General features: G+C 39.8%; 1 protein-coding gene across 1 annotated transcript in view; it reads right to left on the bottom strand.

Moving 5' to 3' along the window:
- The window catches only part of LOC138908399 (uncharacterized), a 66,661-nt gene that overhangs the window by 878 nt on the left and 50,485 nt on the right, over positions 1 to 15,298 (bottom strand). The window lies entirely within an intron of this gene.

Raw genomic sequence — 15,298 nt, 5'->3', positions numbered from 1 at the left:
AGTCAAGTCAACTTTCTCAACAGGATTCAAATTCAAATCTCAACACATACGCCAAGCTGGTATAAAAGAAACTCTCCACTCAACATTATAAGGAACATACCTACGTAGATTACTCCGCAGGAGATAACCCACCTGCATAGCCTCAAATTGACATATAACTATACCCTTTCGCAGCCACAATTGCCACAGAATCACTTAATATTTCTGAGTTTGAACTCATCAACAATACATGAATATCTACTTCGCTCCACAATCAAACAACATGACAGATCCCTCAACGCACTCACAACTCAAGACTGTACGTCACATCAAAACAGGAATCAAGTACCCAATAGCAAACTCTTGAGTCACAAGTAAAATTTATTTATCTCATTCAATCCATCTGAACACATCCCGCATTCACATCATACTTATCATATATTCATTCAACCGCTCATCGAACCACAAATTCCACTCATAAGAATACTACCAAACGCATAAGTCCAATTGCACTGGTTCTCACAATCAAAACTACCGAGCATAAACTGCGGTCTAACTCCGGCCTTAAGTCCTCCAGACTGGCCCATCAACAAAATACAGAATACTCATCTCGAACCTCATTCATAGAATCACAAGCCAACGATTCACAACTGATACTGAGCGCTCACATGCAAACACGAATGCGTGGAAAAAATTCAAAGAATTATGTTTCAAGCTGAATCAATTCTGCACGATAGAATACAAGAAAGTGAAATTTTCCTAAGGGTTCGGCAGCCTCTCGAAGATAAGTACAAACGTCTCTATACCGATCCGCAAGACTCTACTAAACCTGCTCATGACTCGTGAGACCTATGTAACCTAGGCTCTGATACCACCTTGTCACGACCAAAAATCTCACATGTTGTGATGACGCCTATCTCAATACTAGGCAAGCCGATAATCTCAATAAACTACCATATCTGTTAAGTTTGAAAACATAATATTTAAATTCAGGGAAAGAAATCTCACAATTACATATATAAACACTCCCAAAACTCGGTGTCACTGAGTACATGAGCATTTATACATTACAAGTCTAGGAAATCCGGTCTATAATAATCTGAGACCGAATACAAGATTGGTTCAAGTGCTACAGAGGTAGATTTTGATTTAAGGCAACAACTGGGCAGCGAAGGATGAGGAAGAACATGTGAGAGGTATCTTGCGGTGGTTAAATTTCTAGAAGGCCAAGTGTGAGAAACATAGTCGAGTAGTTGCTTAAAGTAGGTGATTTGACCAAAGTAGGAGAGTGGCAGAGTAGCATATTGGTTATGTGGTAGGATAGCTTCACGCATTGAGGAAAGTTTAGAGTGATTTGGGACTCATGGTGGACAGTGATTAAGTCTACAAACTTAATTTGGAATATTGGCTGCTATACGGAGAAGAGTTGGATACGACGGAAAAGAGTTGCATGATATGAAGAAGGATACAACATGACTTGGGATTGGAATGTATCACCGCACGTTTAGTTGATGTCAATGAGGAGTGAACGGGCTTGTACAACAGGTGAATGAGCACGGGTTCAGGATGGTTTAAGGATTTCATAGTAATTTTACTCGGTGCAGTGTTGTTCGAAGATGTCGGCATGGAATTTCCATAGGTGGGTTATTTCTAATGAGCAGGTTAACCGTTGCGTGGTGTTGATAAAACTTCTACGAAGAATTTTACTAGCTATCCGGTAAGAGGTCGAATATGTAAATGTGGCTAGTGATTCAAGGCGTTCATGAAATTGTTAACTGGAAGATTTCAAGGAATTTGGCGGGTCGATTGTGCAAGGTCATGTCAGTAAGGAAGAAGGAATCTTGGTAGGTTCTAGAGTTATGAAATGGTAGCTTCAAGCTAAGTGGGAGAGCCCCACCGTCTATGGCTGAATTGGCATGATGGTGGCAATGATCAGTTCCTTCAGTGTGTTGAGTTATACATGTGATTTATGGTGGTACGTACGAGGTTTGGTGGCCGCCGTAATTGATTTTATTTGGAGGCATTTGAGTATTATAGCCTGTTATGTGTAGATGGATTCCGGAAGAATTATGGTGGTTTAGACCACCACTCGAGGTTTGTGTTTTCTACGGTTATGAGAATTCAGTCGCGTGTCGCTATGGTTCTCCTGAAATGAGGTAAGTGAAAGGTTTCTATATGATAAAGTGTGTACCCTATTAGTGGTTCAGGAGTTATGATGAAATTCTTGTACATTTGCATATTGACATGATTAGGTGCAGGAGGTACAATGGGAATCGGAAGTCGAGGATCAAGGTTGCCATTTGGTGTTGGCAGGAATATCACAAGCTCGGATGAGCGAGAAAGGACTCACATTGCTAGAGTCAGCTGGTATTGTCTTTGGCGTCACCTGAGATCAGTATCTTGTATGGCAGGCTTTGCATACTGATTGCAGATTCTTGATTGCTTTACAACGTTTGTATGGCCGGTGGCATGGATGGGCAGACTCGTTGTCTGTGCAGAAGGTCGTGGGAGCGTGTTCCACGGGAAGATTGTATAAGTGTGACATGTAGTCACTTGATTGATTGAATATTTAAAACCAAGTGTGGAGATTTTTGGTACTATCGCTAATGTGAGAATTTATGCCTGAAGGGCGCTCGGTTCGTTTGGTTGTGGAGTGTAGAAGTGTGTTCTGGATTTGACGGTTGTTCTTGTGTGTCAGGGGTTATTGTGGATCCTTGAAAGGTTATTAGCCCAGTACGGTACGATCAGAATCAACTTGAGGTCTGTGGATGAATCTAAATGTGAATGTGGGCTCTATATCAGACCGGATGTGTTCATTTCAGCATAACGCTGTTTTAGGAGAGGTCTTCGAGCCTTGAATGTTATTTCTATTATCGGCCTTCCGTGTAGTCTCTATTCTGCCATGTGGGTTCTGAGGCGGTTTGATTATTCGTACTCGTATTGAGATCCCGTATAGTTTGTGGTGTTATATGAGCAGGATGGCTCTCGAGATGCAGGTCATTTATTGCACCTTAGTTGTGCTTGAGTTTTATAGCGTATAACGATACCCGTCTCCCCAGGATTTGTATTATGCACTTCGCGTGCTAGTGGTTGATATTCGGGTATTTCGCAGGTATGAGCATTTGACCGCGTCGCAAGTATTATCCGTGAGCAGGGTAATTCTTTCTACTACTCTCATGGGAGCGGGTCGTTCGCCTCGGCAAGTTAATAGATGCATCTATGGTTCGTGTCGTTCGACCCTCGGTAGTGCACAATTTACATTTATGTTGGATCGGGCCGAACGTTCTCGATGGAATTTTGTGCGTGTTAATAGAACTGGAAGTCCCTTTTATAATTGGTATAAATTCATTATTTGAAAGATTATTTGTTTTAAATGAAGGAAGTGATTTGGGTTCTTAAATATGGTGATGAATTGTTCAGTTATTTCTTGTTCTGAGTTTTATTGTTATATATATCATGCTTAATTAGAATTTCATATTATCATATTCCTGACCCTTAGTAAGTGTCGAAGTCGACCCCTCGTCACTACTTCTTCGAGGTTAGACGGGATACTTACTGGATACGCATTGATTTACGTACTCATGCTACACTTGCTGCACATTTTTGTACAGGTGCATATATGTCTAGTGGCCTTGTGGGCGCGAGGCGCGGTTATTGCGGGGACTTAGGTGAGCTGCATTCCAAGTTACGAGTCCGCAGCTAGCAGAGTTTCCTTCAGAGTATTTATATTTTCCTGTCCAATTTATATTCCGGACAGATGTTGTATTTTATTTTATATTCCTAATTGATGTGCATGCACTTGTGACACCGGGTTTTGGGCGATTATGGGTTACATTGTATTGGAATTTTTAAAGATATTATTATTTATTTTGTAAACTTCATCTTTTACTATTTAATTGAAGGAAATATGATTCAGAAATATTAAAAATGAGAACCAAATTAAGTATTTATTTTTGGCTTGCCTGACCGCGGTGTCCGACACCATCACGACCTTTAATGGATTTTGGGTCGTGACATATGGTACTTGAATTCAATGTTCATTGATAATATTTAGTGATGGTACTTGAATTCAACTTATTGGATATTATCTCTCTTAATTCACCAATAATTTGCTGAAGTATGATCTTTTTTATCATTTGGATGGTTTTATGTCAGGACCCAAAATCGCACCACAGGTGTCATGATGGCACTTAGTCTCTAAGACTAGGTAAACCGATTTCAATTACATTTTTGGAGCTATTTATTTTTTAATTAAATAAGTAAGCAAAACTAACAGTGAAACAAATATAAATGTACAACCTCCTAAGACTGGTAGTACTGAGTCACGAACTCTAACTGAATACATGGAATGATCACGAGGACCGAATATACAATACAGTTTGATTAAAATTAACAGTACAATGAAATGAAAAGACTCCAAGGGACTGCGACGACCAAACAGCTCTACCTTGAATCCTTATGATCTCGCTTTAACTCTTCTCAAGTCCGATGTCTCCAATACCTGGCTCTGCACAAAAATGTGAAGAAGTGTAGTATGAGTACACCACGGTCGGTACCCAGTAAGTATCAAGACTAACCTCAATGGAGTAGAGACGAGGTACAGTCAAGACACTCACTAGTCTAATAACCTGTGCAATATAATATACAAAATAATAGGAGACAAATAATAATAAGGGCAGGATAAAACAAACAGTGATATGCACAACAGACAACAAGAGTACCATTAATATTACTCAACAATTAATAAACACAATTACACCTAATTAAATCAAGTTCTTCAAATAAATGTCTTTCACATATAATTCTTCCAGATAACTCTCTTTCAAATATAATTTTCTCAAATAATTATTTTTCAAATATAATTCTTTCAATAAATCTTTTCAAATATCATTTCCTCAAATAAATATGTTTCAAATACAATTCTTTCATATAATACTTTCTAAGTAAAAATCCTTCCAAATAAATATTTTGAATATAATTCTTTCAATTAAAAATTTACCATGTGATACCTCATTTCATAATCATAAAAATACGGGTCTCGCCCCTTTTTCATATTTCCACGGTGCCTCATGCCCATAATTAAATCATCATATTTTTCCGGCACCTCGTGCCCTCATTTCATATCTCAACTGCACGGACAATTCACATGCCAATTATCATTATCATTTCATCACAGCACCTCCTGCCCACATTTCATATCACAACTGCACGGACAATTCACGTGCCAAATATCCTCATTATTTACTCACGGCACCTCGTGCTCACATTTAATTTTATAAACTCTCTGAAGAGTAAGTAGTAATCACAGGAATAAAATGAGCTGACTTGGTCAATTTATCCATAATCACCCAAACTGCATCAAATTTCCTCTGAGTCTGTGGGAGTCCAACAACGAAATCCATAGTGATCCGCTCCCATTTCCCTTATGGAATTTCCAACTTCTGAAGCAATCCACCCTGTCGTTAATGCTCATACTTCACCTGCTGGCAATTTAGGCACCGAGCTACATATTCCAATATGTCTTTCTTCATCCGCCTCCACCAATAGTGCTGTTTCAAGTCCTGATATATCTTTACAGCACCCGGATGAATGGAGTATCGCGAACTGTGAGCCTTCTGGAGAATCAATTCGCACAAACCATCTACATTAGGCACACACAGCCTGCCCTGCATCCGTAATACACCGTCATCTCCAATTGAGACTTCCTTGGCATCACCATGCTAAACTGTGTCCTTAAGGACAAGCAAATGGGGGTCATCATATTGACGCTCTCTAATCCGATCATAAAGAGAAGACTGAGAAACTACACAAGCCAAAACTCAGCTCGGCTCGGAAATATCCAACCTGACAAACTGGTTGGCCAAGGCCTGAACATCCAAGGCTAAAGGCCTCTCTGCTACCGGTAAATATGGTAAGCTGCCCAAACTCTCTTCCTTACGACTCAAGGCATCGACACAACATTGGCCTTCCCGGGATGATAGAGAATGGTGATATCATAATCCTTAAGGAACTCCAACCATCTCCTCTGCCGCAAATTAAGATCCTTCTATTTAAACAGATGTTGTAGACTCCGGTGATCGGTGTAGACCTCACAATGGACACCGTACAAATAATGCCGCCAAATATTTAAGGCATGAACAATAGCTGCTAACTCTAGGTCATGGACTGGATAATTCTTCTCATATACCTTTAACTATCAGGACGCGTAGGCAATCACCCTACTATCTTACATCAACACTGCGCCGAGACCAATACGCGACGCATCCCAATACACAGTATAATACCCTGAACCTCTAGGAAATACCAATAATAGGGCTATAGTCAAAGCTGTCTTGAGCGTTTGGAAGCTCTCCTCACATTCCTCGATCCACCTGAATGGAGCACCCTTCTGGGTCAATTTGGTCATAGATGCAGCAATAGAAGAGAAACCCTTTACAAATAGGCGAAAATACCCTGCCAAACCAAGGAAACTCCGGATTTCCGTAACTGAGGACGGTCTGGACCAACTCTGTACTGTTTCAATCTTCTTCGGATCTACCTTGATCCCCTCATACGAAACTATATGACCCAAAAATCCCACCGAATCAAGCCAAAATTCACACTTTGAAAAATTTGCATATAACATTTTTTCTCTCAAAATCTGAAGCACAGTCCTCAGGTGTTGTTCATGATATTCCCGACTCCGAGAATACACCAGAATGTCGTCAATAAACACAATGACGAAAGAATCAAGATAGGGCTGAAATACGCTATTCATTAAGTGCATAAATGCTGCTGGGGCATTGGTCAGCCCGAAAGACATCACAAGGAACTCGTAATGACCGTACTGAGTCTTGAAAGCAGTCTTCGGGATATCTGGCTCCCGAATCTTCAACTGATGATAGCCTGAACGTAAGTCAATTTTAAAAAATACTCTGGCACCCTGAAGCTGATCAAATAGGTCATCAATATGTGGCAATGGATACATGTTCTTCACTGTAACCTTGTTCAGCTGGCAGTAATCAATACACATATGCATAGAACCATCTTTCTTCTTTACAAATAAGACAGGAGCACCCCAAGGCGATACACTGGGACAAATAAATCCATTATCTAGAAATTCATGTAACTGTTCTTTTAATTCTTTCAACTCTGCTGGGGACATAAGGTATGGTGGAAAAGAAATGGGCTGAGTGCCCGGTAACAAATTAATGCCAAAGTCAATATCCATGTCGGGTGGCATACCCGAAAGATCTGCTGGAAATACATCAGGAAAATCCATTACTACATGAACTAAATCCATAGTAGTAGTATCAATACTATCATCTCTCACATAAGCCAGATACGCATCACACCCCTTCTCAACCATTCGTTGAGCTTTAAGAAATGAAACAACCCTTCTAGGAACATGATCCGAGGTACCTCTCCACTCTAGCCGCGGTGGACCTGGCATAGCCAACGTCACCATCTTAGTGTAATAATAAAGAATAGTGTGATAGGGTGACAACCAGTCCATGCCCAAAATAATATCGAAATCCACCATACTGAGCAATAATAAATCAGCTCTGGTCTCAAAGCCGCTGATAACAATTAAACACAACTGATACACGCGGTCCACAATAATAGATCACCCATGGGTGTAGATATATAAACAGAAGAACTCAAGGAATTACGTGATACGCCCAAATACATGGAAAAATAAGATGACACATAAGAATAAGTGGAGCCTGGATCAAATAAGACTGATGCATCTCGATGACAGATCGAAAGGGCATCTGTCCTAGCAGGATGGGCATAATATCTGGCCTGGCCTCCTTGTCTAGGGAGACATCTACCTGTCCGACCTCCACCTCTAGCTGGCTCTGCAGGTGGAGTGACATCTGGTGCAATAATCATGGCCTGAGAAGCCTGAGGGCCATGTGGAATGTGGGGCCTGAGAAATCTGTGGAGGTGCACCCGTCCTAAGTCTGGGGAAATCCCTCATAATATGACGGGTGTCACCACACTCAAAACAAGCCCTCAGAGGACGTGGCTGCTGAGACTGGCTCGGGCCTGATCGACTAGACTGCCCGCTAAAAGCACCCCATACCAGAGGTACAGTAGACACTGGCGGTGCATAATATGGAACATGAGGTTTGGGGGTAGCCGAAATACCACTGGAAGCTGGAAGTGCTGAATGAATAAGACGGCTCACATAACCTCTACCATGACGGGATGCAACTGGGGCACGAGAATTTATATGTGCCAGAATCCCGGGGTCTCTTAGCTTCCCTCTCCCGATTCTGCATACCTTCCAATCTCCTAGAAATTGACACCACTTGTTGGTATGTGATGTCCATCCCTAACTCTCAGGCCATACGGTATCTGATACTAGGGTGGAGACCCTCAATAAATCTGTGAAGCCGCTCTCGAACAGTAGCAACCAAGGTTGGTGCATGCCTCGCCAAATCACTGAATCGGACCGCATACTCTCACACAGTCATAGAACCCTGGCGCAACTGCTCAAACTCTGCGCACCATGCATCTCTAAGACTCTGAGGAACATACTCCCTTAAGAACATATCTAAAAATTGAGGCCAAGTAAGTGAAGCTGCCTCAGTCGGACTATCCAACTCATATGCCCGCCACCACTGGTAGGCTGCTCCTCTAAACTGGAATGTCATGAAAGAAACCTCACTGGAATCCACAATACCCATAGTACGAAGGATACGGTGACATTCCTCCAGAAAACCTCGAGCATCCTCTGAAGCTAAACCGCTGAAAGTGGGAGGGTGGTACTTCTTGTATCTCTGGAGCATGAGCTGCTCCCTGTTTGAAACTACTGTCCTAATATCAGGCTGAACCAGGACAACTGGCTGCACTGGTATAACCTCTGGGGCATGGTCAACTTGGGCCAATGGCTTTGAAGTACGGGCGGCGGGAGTCTGTGCTCCTTCCCCGGCCTGAGATGTGGCAGGAGCAAGTGGAATTAACCCTGCCTTAGGTAGAGTGCCAAACATGCTCAAAAACTGTGCAAGAGTCTCCTGAAGTGTAGGAGTAGTAACATGCGTCTCAGGTGCCTGCTCTCCAACTGGAGCTGCTGGTGGCTCTGGTGTAGTAGCTCGTGCAGGTGCTCTGGCTGCACCACTTGGTCTTCCTCAGCCTCTGCCCCGACCCCGACCTCTTGCGGCTCCAATAGGGGGCGCGGGTGTCTGATCATCGGATCCAGTTGTGCTTGTACTCACCATCTGTGAGAGAATATAAAGACAATGGTTTTAAATTTTGAAGTCAACAAATACGCACGATAAGGAATCAAATAAGTGAATATTTCCTAACAGTTCCATAGCCTCTCGAAGATAAGTACAGACGTCTCTGTACCAATCCGCAAGACTCTACTAAACCTGCTTGTGACTCATGACACCTATGAACCTAGTGCTCTGATACCAACTTCTCATGACCCCAAATTCCCTCCGTAGGATGTCGTGATGGCACCTAGTCTCTAAGACTAGGTAATCCTATCAATGAGGAATAATAATAAATATCTGAAATAAATAAACTACAATTCAAACAATTTTAACTCCCAAAACCCGGTAGAAATAAGTTACAAGCTTTTAGAATCTATCCTCAATCTCTCTCTCTATATATATCAAGGTCTAAAGAAAATAATGAAGCAACACAATAATGATAGAAGGGGACTCCGGAGTTTGCGGACGCTGGCAGATATATATCAAAGTCTCCGTGCACAGGTAACTCACAGATGGTGGGGCTGGTAAGGAGTACCTGGATCGGCACAAAAAGATGTGCAGAAGCGTAGTATTAGTACACCATAACGGTACCCAGTAAGTGCCAAGCCTAACCTTGGTAGAGTAGTGATGAGGTCAAGTCAGGACCTACTGGACAATAATAATGGCATGGTAAAATATTTAACAATATAATAAAATAAAATGACAATGGGAATGAATCAAGTAGTATGTCACATTTAATTACACCAAATAATGGCAATTAATATCTCGTGGAAACAAAACAAAATTTCCTTTCAACTTCAAGAAAATCACAGCAAATAATCAAAGGCAACTGCGGCCATAAATCAATATCAACTAGGGTACTCCCGAGGTACCGCCTCGTAGTCCCAAATCATAAATAAATTCACAATATCTCATTTCCTTATCTCACCGCAGGAGCCTTCACAATTTATTTGAAAGAAAATATTTTTCCCAAAATAGCATCCCGCTTTTTAGCTATCCTTATCACACCGCATGACTTCTAGTAGTTCTCCCTACTAGCCACGCGTATCAACCCACCCTTATCTCACTGCATGTGTTCCAATACCCAAACTTTATACCACCGCATGCGTATCAATATCACAATATATCACAAATTTGCCCCTCAAGTGCTCAAATAATTTACTTGCCAAAATAATTCAACAATAATATTTTTCCACAATAAAGAGCTCACAGCTCCATCACAATGAGTACAAAAATCTTACAAAAATATTCAAGAATAAATAAATAAGGAAAATAATATGTCAAAATCTTTAATATGTTGCTTCAATATCAAAATTAAAAATGTCAATTACTTCATATTAATAATATTTAATTTAAAGAAAATCAACCTTCAAATAATGCACAGAATGAAAGAAACCAAGTTTCAACTAAATAGGTAAAACAATTAGCAGGAAAAGGTCAAACAAATTTAGGGTATATATTTCAGATCAATGATGAAGAATATAACAATATAAAATAATTTAATAAATGCGCAACAGTGATCTACACAATTTAAAAATTTAATCTTTCACATTTAGCCCATGTATACACTGGTCACCTCGTATACACGACTTTCAATACACTTCCATAATCACATCAATACTAATCCTAAGAGAAATTTTCCCCACACAAGGTTAGACAAGTCAGTTACCTCGACTTGCTCCAATTTAACCAAGTAGTATGTCTTTTCCTCGATTTTCCGACTCCGATCGACTCGTATCTAGTCATAATTAATTCGATACAGTTAACAAAAATTATAGAAATCAATTTCATAAGAATATACTACATTTATCAATAAAATCCGAAATTAGCTCAAAAGTTTCCCATGGGGGCCACGTCTCAGAATCCGGCAAAACTTATAAAATCCGACAACCCATTCAATTACGAGTCCAACCATACCAGTTTTACTCAAATCCGACTCCGAATCAACATAGAAATCTCAAAATTTCGTTTTCATGAGATTTCTAAAATTTTTCCAAATTTCCATCTCAATACACTAATTAAATGGTGAAAACAATGATATATTCGTGTATATAGACCAAATCCGAGTTAGAATCACTTACCCAAATATTTTTCCTTGAAAATCTGTCAAAAATCGCTTTTGCTCAAGCTCAAATTCGTCAAAAATGGCAAATGGGACGAAATCCCCTCTTTTATAAATGTGCCCAGGCAGCCTTCGAAACTAGGCCTCGATCGTGGCTCCGATCATGGCCCTCGAGCCTAGGCCTCCATCATGGCTTCAAACACAGGCTCGAGCCGGGGCCTTCGGTCATGGCATCGAGCCTGGGCCTTCGATCATGGCCTCGATCATGGCATCGATCTTGAGCCTTCGATAAGTGGCATTCGAGCCTTGCCTTCGATCATGGCCCTCGAGCCTTGCCTTCGATCATGGCTCTCGAGCCTGTCTTCGATCCTTGGCTCGATTTCCAGGTTTTATTTTTGGGCTCGATTTCTGGCCTTCGATTTTTGGGCTAGACTTATGGGCTCGATTTCTCAGCAGAAGAAAAATTACAACAGCTTTTTGCAGCAGCTGTTTAAGTCTCATTTTTTATCCGTTAACCATCTGAAACTCAACTGAGGCCCTCGGGACCTCAACCAAAATACACTAATAAGTCCTAAAACATAATACGAATTATTTGAAAGCTCAAATCACATCAAACAACGCTAAAATCATGAATCATGCTCCAATTCAAGCTTAATGAAACTTAAAATTTCCAACTTATACATTTCATGTCGAAACCTATCAAATCAAGTCTGATTGAGCTCAAATTTTGCACACAAGTCATAAATGACATAACGGAGCTATGAAAATTTTCGAAACTGGATTCTGACCCCGATATCAAAAAGTCAACTCCACGATCAAACTTCCAAAATTTAAATTCCTATTTTAGCCATTTCAAGCCTAATTTCACTACGGACTTCCAAATAAAATTTCGATCACGTTCCTAAGTCCAAAATCACCATACGGAGCTGTTGGAATCATCAAAATTCTATTCGATATCCGGTCACTATTTAAACTTAAACTTTTAATTTTTTATCAAAATTCCATATCTCAGGCTAGGGACCTCAAAATTTGATTTCAGGCATACGCCCAAGTCACAAATCACGATACGGACCTACCGAAACTATCAAAACACTGATCCGAGCCTGTTTGCTCAAAATGTTGACCCAAGTCAACTCAGTTGAGTTTTAAAGCTCTAATTCACATTTTAATCCATTTTTCACATAAAAACTTTTCAAAAAATTTTACGGACTGCGCACGCAAGTCGAGTAGTAATAATTAGTTCTTTCCGAGGTCTTAGAAAACAGAATTAATTATTAACTTTAAAGATGACATTTTGGGTTATCATAGGACTCCACATGATCAGACTCCACAAGATCGGACTCCATGATAGGACTCCATGATCGGACTCCAGGATCAAGGTCAGTCTGGACAGATATGTAAGTTATAAAAACAGGGGCATTCGTCCCATTTGCCATTTTTGACGAACTTGAGCTTGAGCAGAGGCGACTATTGATAGATTTGCAAGGAAAGGCATTGGAGTAAGTGATTCCAACTCGGATTTGGTCAATATACACAAATATATTATTGTTTTCACCATTTAATTAGTGTTTTGAGATTGAAATTTGGGAAATATTTGAAATCTTACAGAAACGAATTTTCAAGATTTCGGAGTCGGATTTGAGTGAAATTGGTATGGTTGGACTCGTAATTGAATAGGTTGTCTGATTTCGTAACTTTTTCCGGATTTCAAGATGTGGGCCCTAGAGATGAATTTTTAATTAATTTCGCGATTTTTATTGAAAATGTAGTATTTTCTTATAGAATTAATTCCTATAAATTTTAATGATTGTATCGAATTATTTTTGGTTAGATTCGAGCCAATTAAAGTTGGATAATTAAGGAAAGGGCCTTCTAGTAGATTAAATTGGAGCAAATTGAGGTAAATCTCTTGTCTAATCTTGTGAGGGGGAAATTACCCCATAGGTGATTAAATTAAATAATTATTGCTAATTGTGGGAGCGACGTACGCACGAGGTGACGAGAGTCCGTGCGTAGCTACTATTAAATGCTTAAATCCAGGTAGTTTAGGACTCAAAAGAATGAATTACTTTTGTAAACTGTAGTGTGTATATATATATATATATATATATATATATATATATATATATATATATATATATATATATTGCGAATTGTTAGGGAAGATATTAAAGGATGAAAATCTCATATGCTTAAATTTTCTGTTTAAATTAATTAATTGTTAAGAGAAATTATTCTTCCTCCTGAATTTATCTTATAATAAATATACTCTCATTTCGAAGGTACATAAGAAAATGTCATCTTTTCTTGTGGAGCGGGCCGAACGCCTCGACAGGATAGATGCATCTATGGATCGTGCAGTACGTCTCTCGGTAGTGTACACGACACTCTGGATCGGGACGTACGACCTCGGCAGAAATCGTGCTTAATAATAATAATTATACGATACTTTGATAGTTTATTGCAGCTTGCGAAGCTAATTGATAAATTGAAAATCTTTGAAATTTAAAGAATTATTATTACTTCTTGTTAAGGAATTATTCTTATTCCTTTAAATGAGACTAATTGATAAATTGGAAATTTTATTGGAATTGAAGGAATTTAATTGATATATTGAGAATTTTTGCATTTGAAGGAATTTAATTATTTCTACGGGTTAAATAGATTATTGTAAATTCTGTGAATCATGCTGATTTAAATATTTTAGTTTTATTTCAATTATTATTATTGACCCATAGAGAGTGTCAATTTCGGCCATCTCGTCTCTACCACTTCGAGATTAGGCTTGATACTTACTGGGTACACGTTATTTACGTACTCATACTACACTTGCTGCACTTTTTGTGCAGGACCTGAGGCAAGTACTAGTGGGGGACCTATCATCTTACACCCACGTTATCCAGGGGCATAACGGTGAGCTGCCTTTCTGAGTCGTTCTGCAGCTACCAGTGTCTCTCCTTGTATTTTTCATTCTGTCTAATTTTTTTTCAGACAGTATTTGAGGTTTTATATAATCTACTAGATGCTCATACACTTGTGATACCAGGTCTTGGCACACATATTGGTAGAAATTGGAATTGTATATTTTAATTATTTTTTAGAGTTAAGTTAATCGGTATCTTTCTAATTTCTTAATATTGCTAGTAAAATAATAATAAAAAATTAGAAAATTATTCTGAAAATAATTGATATATGTTTAATTTATTTGTTGGATTGTCTAGCTATAGTGTTGGGTGCCATCACGATCTATAGGTGAAATTCGGTCGTGACAATCGCTTCACCCGAGATCCCAAAATCGGAAAATGGAGGAATGAACATTGAATCCCCCGACTTGGCCATTTTCTGCCCAGGGCTTTTGCACCTGTGACCTTACTGTCGCACCTGCAAAATTTCCATCGCAAGTGCGGCCCTTGCTTAGGCCTTGAAATCTCGCTTCTGCGGACACCTTAAGCACACCTGAACTTGCGCTTCTGTGGATGCAGTGGAGCACCTGCAACCACTGGCGCTTCTACGCACTTGCCATCGCAGATGCGGAGTCACTTCTGCAGAAGATTTCTCGCTTCTGCGACCTCAGCTGGGCAAGCCATTTTCCTCCTCTGCGAGCCACATCTCGCTTGTGCGAGTCCGCACCTGCGGTCAGTCCCTCTGCAGGTGCGATGACACTAGAAGCTGGAATTTTCTAGAAATTTCATAAGTCCAAAAATTGATCTGATTTCCATCCGATTCACACCTGGGGTCCCCGGAACCCCGCCCGAATATACAAACTAGTTTCAATACACATAACAGACCTACTCGAGGTCAAAAATCATATCAAACAACATCGATTCTACGAATCTCAACCCAAATTCAAGCCTATGAACTTATAAACTTCTAATTTCCACATTCGATGCTGAAACCTATCAAATTAAGTCTGATTGACCTCAATTTTTTCACACAAGTTTTAAATGACATTACAGACCTATTCTAACTTTCAAAATCAAATTCCGACCCCAATATCAATAAATTCAACTCCCGGTAAAACTTCCAAACCTTTTATTTCCAACTTTCGCCAATT

Source organism: Nicotiana tomentosiformis, chromosome 3 (assembly GCF_000390325.3).
Source record: "Nicotiana tomentosiformis chromosome 3, ASM39032v3, whole genome shotgun sequence".
Taxonomy (NCBI): Eukaryota; Viridiplantae; Streptophyta; class Magnoliopsida; order Solanales; family Solanaceae; genus Nicotiana; species Nicotiana tomentosiformis.
The sequence above is the reverse complement of the archived record's forward strand: the minus strand, read 5'-3'. Positions and strand labels throughout refer to the sequence as shown.